This window comes from Mustela nigripes, chromosome 8 (assembly GCF_022355385.1).
Source record: "Mustela nigripes isolate SB6536 chromosome 8, MUSNIG.SB6536, whole genome shotgun sequence".
Classification (NCBI taxonomy): Eukaryota; Metazoa; Chordata; class Mammalia; order Carnivora; family Mustelidae; genus Mustela; species Mustela nigripes.
In genome coordinates, this window is record NC_081564.1 from 11,234,444 (window position 1) to 11,241,419 (window position 6,976).

Consider the following 6,976-nt stretch of genomic DNA (forward strand, 5'->3'; position numbering starts at 1 on the left):
TTTTGAGAGAGAGAGAGCAAGAGAGTTGGGAGGGAAAAGAAAGAGAATTTCCAGCAGACTCCCGGCTGAGCATGGAGCCCGATTCAGGACTCAGTCTCACAACCCTGAGATCATGACCTGAGCCAAAATCATGAGTCAGATGCTTAACTGAGCCACCCCAAGGACTTCTTGAGGAAACCTTCCCACATCTTCCCGGGATGTCCACGTTGATCTTGGACTTCTCATGCACACACGTTTGTCCCAGGTGGGACTGTGAAGTCAGTCTGTTGTGTCTTTACCTGGGACCTCATACCCTTCTGTCAGAGAAACTTACAGTGTGATGGTCTGTAGCCATCTGTGTGTTTTCTTGCTTAAGGACTGTCTTCTGTGGGCTGTAAATGCCATTGGAGTGGAGATATATCGGCTTGGGGCAACTCTGGCTGGATTCCTAACCCTTCGCATAATGCCCAGCACAGAGGAGGGGCCCGGGAGGTAGTTGCTGGAGGGCTGGAAGGATGGAGGGATACTGACCAACGGACGTGGACATGCTCGGTTCGGGGCAGTGGGCAGCACGGATATTGGATTCCGGTTGAATCTACTGCCCTTGGAAGTATGATTGAAATGTCTAGGTAGAGACCGACAAGGTCCACGAGCCGGGAGCTCAGAAGAAGGGTCTGCCCAAAGAGGGACCAGTTTTGAAATGGCTGACATGCGGATGACGAGGGAGCCCTGGGAACACCGAGGAAAGCCGAGGAGGGCTGGCTGAACGTGGAACTTTCCAGGCTACATCATGGAACAGATGGGCGAAGAGGAAGACCCCACAGGGGCACTCAGCAGGAAGGCGGTGGTAGTTGGAGGGAGAACCAGAAGGCCTTGAGATCAAGGGAACAGAGAGGCTTCAAGGATGCATGGGGCCAGGATGGTCAGAGAAGGTAAGGCCGTGGCCTTGAGCAGTTCGGGCCCTGTGCTGGGCATGTCCGCAGTGGATTCGGTAGCAGGAGACAGAGTCTGAGCCCCCTCCCCAATCTGTTCCTGGAATATACTCACTCTGACTTCCTCTGGGTGCACTGACTTTGAAGCTTTGGGGGAGAAGGGCATAGCTTTCCCCTTCCGTTGAGCATTTGCTGAATGCCACGGGCCACCTTGCTAGAACAATGGACAGCTACGCATCGTCAGCGAACTGCAAGGCTCCAGGGTGTCGGGGACCCACTGAAGATAGACCCCAGGGAAGAAAAATTAATAAACATTAGGGCTAGGATTTCAGGGCTTCTCTCTTGTTTTCAGTGCATCTTTTGACTCGAAAAGCTGAAAAAAAGATTAATTTTCTGTTTTTCACTCCTAAACATGACTTACATTAAGAGTACCTGTAGGGTGGGGCACCTGGGTGGCTCAGTGGGTTAAGCCTCTGCCTTCGGCTCAGGTCATGATCTCAGGGTCCTGGGATCGAGTCCCACATCGGGCTCTCTGCTCGGCAGGGAGCCTGCTTCCTTCTCTCTCTCTCTATCTCTCTGCCAACCTCTCTACCTACCTGTAATCTCTCTCTGTCAAATAAATAAATAAATAAAATCTTTTAAAAAAAGAGTACCTGTAGGGATGACCAATAGCTCCAAATGGTTTAGCTATTCTTTGGGACCCTTTGGAGAGCTTTCAAAAAAAAAAAAAAAAAAAACACTGAGGTCAGGGATTATCCCCCGAACCCCGATGCAACCAGCCTGGGGTGGGTCCTGGAGATGTATCTCGTGCCCAAGTAGGATACGAGTGTGGGTCCTGGATCGGAGTTTGGCATGGCCATGAAGGGATCAGGGACAGTACACCTGTCTTGAGTTTACCGCAAAAACGTCTTTATTCATGCTCAGCATTTTCCTGCTCCCCTTTGCTTGCTGTGTTGACTCCGCGCTTACTGAGCGCCAAGTTCTCTGGTTCTGACATGAAGCCTTGACCTTCCCGGGCCTTCATTTCCTTATCTCTCATCAGGAAGGAGCCCTCCGACCTCCTGCAGCCCGGCTTGAGCAGCAGCAATAAATGAGAACAGAGGCAAGAAGCTTGTGTACTCTGGGCTCCTGGTTCTCCTTGATGTCATTGGACACCGATTTGCTTTTCTCCAGAGCCCGTTTCATTTGAACCGGGCTACTGCCGTCTATAAAACTTTAATGCACGGATTTCCCATTGTTCGGGTGTCCGTGGGGCACATGCCTTCCTGTTTGGTCGGTGGGCGTGCCGACCGGGAAAGAAGCCGGCTGGGAGGTCTGGAGGGTGGTTGCCTCGTTCCTGGAAATGCTTGTGATTACGTTCGCGTTCGCGGTAGCAGATGGGACCCCAGACCCCATCGGTAATAACAGCAGGCACGTATCAAGCTTAACAGGGTACCAGTCCTGGGCTCTCTGCGGGGTCTGTACTGTCTCCCAGCAACCCTATAAAGCAAGGGTCATTATCAGCCCTGTTTTAAGAGGAGGGAAGTGAAGACCCCAGGAGTTTAAGCTTTTCTTGGGGTCACGGAGCTTATAAGGAAATTGGAAGCATGGGTCTGGGGGGGTGGGGTCAGGGATGGAGGGGATCCTAAGTACCCGACTCCAAAATTCACTCTCATTTCCTAAAAAAAAGTTATAAAAGACTTGATTTCAGTGTTTAAAAAAATCTCCTTTAGTTCCTTGATTTTTTTTTTTTTTTTTAACACAAACACACATGCGTACACACGCGCCCTCGCTTCTTTGATGTTTCCTACGTTGGGGGCATGTTCGGGGACTTGGTTAGGGATTGAGTGTGCCAACTGGATGGGGTTTTTATGGAAACACAAAGGTGATTGACCTCAATCACAAATTGGCTCGGCCCTCCGGAGTTCGCCCGGCCGCCCGGTTCTCCAGGAGTTTTATTCAGCTCTCTCTCCTCAGCTACTGGCCTTGCTCAACCCAGACAAAACAAACAGGGGTTGTCGTGGGGAGAATTGCCTCTTCAACCTCACAATGAGAAGGAGGAGTGGAAACAATTACTCCAATAATTCAGACACGGATGTTAAAACACTCACCACACAGCCCCAACGTTTACCTAAATTATCTGGGTAATTGCCTGCATTTTCAGCTTGGATTTCGGCTCTGGAAATCCTGGGGCTTCGGACGATATATAAGGAGGCTCTTGTGTAGGCTGAAGCAGAGAGGGAGGCGAAGCGTCATTATTAGAGAAAGGACACAGAAGGGGAGACCCCCGCTTTGTGACGCAGTCGTCTTGGACGCAGAGCCTTGGGCCAGTCCTTCTGTTCTCTGAGCTCCCTGGAGTGATGGCCAGTTATCTGGACTAGGAAGGGAAGAAAGGAAGGAAGGGGGGGTGGGGAGGAAGGGAGAAAAGAAAAAAAATTAAGAACATAGTTGGAGCCTCCTTTGTGTTGTGAATTGCTAAAGCATTAGTAAAGAAATACCTCTGCCCCGGGCTCAGGTCATGATCCCAGGGTCCTGGAATCGAGCCCCCCACGTCGGGCTCTCTGCTCAGCAGGGAGCCTGCTTCCTCCTCTCTCTCTCTCTCTGCCTGCCTACTTGTGATCTCTGTCAAATAAATAAATAAATAAATAAATAAATATCTTAAAAAAAAAAAGGAAATAAATAAATAAACACAACTTTTATGTTTTCTTTCATCCAAAAGAAAAGCGAATCCCCCAGAGCATCATCCCTGAGGGCTCGGCTTGCTTTCCTCCTCGTCCTGCACCTTTAGGCTTTCTGCTTTTACTTCGCGGAGAATGGGGTCCAGCACAAAGCTGCCTTCCTCTTGAACGTGCGCCAACCACCCCCATTCACTGTCCTCTGACTCTGGCAGTCTGTCCTTTTTAACCTTGGGCGGAGGCATTTTAAATGGAAACTGCCTCTGTCTTGCCTTTTCTTCAAGATCCTGGGCTTCTGCCCTCAGAGGCGACCTTTTGTGAATGAACAACTTTTTTTTTTTAATTTTTTAAAAAATATTTTATGTATTTATTTGTCAGAGAGAGAGGGAACACAAGCAGGGGGAGGGACAGAGGGAGAAGCAGGCTCCCCGCCCAGTAGGGACCCCGACATGGGATTCACGGGAGCTGAAGGCAGACTCTTAAACGACTGAGCCACCCAGGCACCCCTGGACACCTATTTTACTGAGCGCTGGATGTCTTCACGTCCTGGAGCTTGTCTGCATTTCAGAGCAACTTCTCAATGATCATTGGCTTCATTTAATGCGTTTGGAGTCCAGCCGTCAAGAAACTGGGCCCCCGTCTCTACTTTCTTTTCCCCCTCCATAGAACAGAAACTGGACCCCAGACTTTCTGGGGATGGGTGGCTCTTCTCCATTCAGAGAACTGGGCGCAGTAGCCACGCCTCCCCGTGGGCTTGGGGTGGGGAAAGCTGTTCCCCCGAAGGACCACAGGAAGCATGTTGGTTTCTGCAGCTCCCGCCGCTCACTCCAGCATCCTAGCGAGAAAGCCGTGGCTTGTATGTGTGGGAACGGGGGTAGAGATTCCGATAAAACTTCATTTATGAACACCAAAATTTGCTCAGCAGGTCATTTTCACATGTCATAAACCTCTGATTTTTTTCTCCTAACCATTTAAAAACATAAAAACCTTAAAATAAATAAATATATACACACATGCCTTTAAAAGATATATATATAATATATATATAAATATATAAAGATATGTAATATATAAATATATATTTCCTATATTATTATTCCTATATATATTTCCTGTTATTTATATGTATAATATATATAAATTATATATATATATATATATATATATATGTATGTGTGTGTGTATATATGCCTTTCCATGCGTACAGGCAGTATGAAAACAGGTGGCAGGCTGGACAGGGCCTGCAGGCCACAGTCTGTGGACCTTGGTGACATCAGCTTTAGACCATCGAAGCCTCGAAGCCTCAAAGGACATCAGAGAGAGGCTGGAGTGTCAGGTGGAAAAGGTCCCAATTGCCCAGCAGGTGAAACTCTGCAAACACAAACCTCGAGGCCAGCCAGCCTTTATCAGTAGCACACAATTGTACCAGAAAGCTTTTTTAATCGCCTACCATTTTCAAGGCTTCCACGGGGCTGAGGAGCTCCGTGAGTAAGGCCCCCCAGGTCCCCCTCTGATTGCTTACATTCTCTTAGGGGAGAGAAGTAGGAAAGTAAAATCCGTGATCTACGTTGTTTTCTGATCCATGGAAGAGGGCTTAAGGGCTCTGAGCGCCTGCAAAGGGATGGGGGCGGCTAGTCTGGTCTGGGAGGTCAGGAAAGGCTTTTGGAAGGAGGGGCACTGATCTGAGTGTCAAGAAAAGGAACCAAGGAGACAGATGGCCAAGGCATTCAGGAGAAGGCAGCTGTGTTCATTGAGAGGTGATTTCCGCCCTACCACCCACCCCCCAGGTCACCTAGCAACACCTGGAGACATTTTTGCGTGGTTTGACTGTTACAACTGGAGGACATGCTATTAGCTTCTAGTGGGTAGACACTGGGGACACAAGCAGCTAGACATCCCAGAAGGCGCAGGACAGCCCCCTACCATGACAGAATTATCCAATTCAAAATGTCAGTAGTGAGGAGTGCCTGGGGGGGCTCAGTCGGTTCAGCATCTGCCTTTGGCTCAGGTCATGATCCCAGGATCCTGAGATGGGGCTCCCATGTGGCTTTGGGCTCCCTGCTCAGCAGGGACTCTGCTTCTCCCTCTCCCTGTGCCCCTCCTCCCACCCCTACCCTGGCTCAGGCTCTCTCTCTCTCTCTCTCAAATAAATAAATAAAATCTTTAAAAAAAAATGTCAGTAGTGAACAGAGAATTCCCTATTAGGGAACAGTATATGCAAAGACCTTCAGTCGGGTAGAAGGAGTAGAGTGGCTTGACCATTATAGCTTGATTTTCTTTTCTAAAGATTTTATTTATTTATTTGACAGAGAGAGAGATTGCAAGTAAGCAGAGAGGCAGGCAGAGAGAGAGGAGGAAGCAAGCTCCCTGCTGAGCAGAGAGCCCGATGCAGGTTTCGATCCCAGGACTCTGAGATCATGACCTGAGCCGAAGGCAGAGGCTTAACCCACTGAGCCACCCAGGGGCCCCGTGTGGCTTGATTTTCAAGAACAGGGCAAAGTGAAGTTGGGGAGATGAGTAGGGGTCAGGGCAGACATGTCTCTTGGCGTCACTGAATCTGAAGCTGCTGAGCGTCATTCATGAGATGAGTCCTGTGACCCTGTGGCCAGTGGATTTGAGGAGAGGCAGGCAGGAGCAGACATAAGGATTGCCACCAGGTGAGAAAGGATGGTAACCACAGCTGGATCTGTCATAATCACTGGGGACAACTCTCCATACCTGTGTGACCCGCAGGAGGGCTCAGAAGGAGGATGGGGAGCTGGAAGACCAGCTTCATCTCATTCCCTTTAGACTCTTTTAAACCCAGATCCGAATCCCCACTCAATCAACACTGGTTGAATTCCATTGCTGGTGATCATGTAGCAGAGGTGAGGAAGCAGTATTCTGGAACAACCCAGAAGAGAGAAAAAGTATATAAATAAACCCTGCTTTTGTTGAAATTTAGTCACATGATTCCAAAAAGGGAAGAGAATGGGAATATGAGTGGAGCAGGTGCTTTACAAAAATGATTGATCCTTTGCTCTGCCGAGCACACCTGTTTGTGCATATCATTATTCCAGTTTCACTTGGAGGAACTGAGACCCAGAGAAGTTAAGCTGCCTGGCCAAGAGGCACCCAGCGAATAGAGGGAAAGTTCAGAATTCTGCGAAGTCCCACTTCTCCGCCTCTGAATTCCAGCTCTTTTCTCTGACACCTTACTCCCTCTGTATCTTACTTTCAAGGGATGGCCACGAAGCTCGCTTTACTGGAATGCAAATCTCAGGAGAACCGAGACCTCAGCCACGACTATTTGCTGAACGAATTAGAGAAAAAGGAACAAAGGAAGGAAGGATGGAGGGAAGGAAGGAAGGAAAAAGAGAGAGAGAGGCAGGAAGAGAGGAAGGCAGGAAGGCAAGAAGAAAGGAAGGAAAT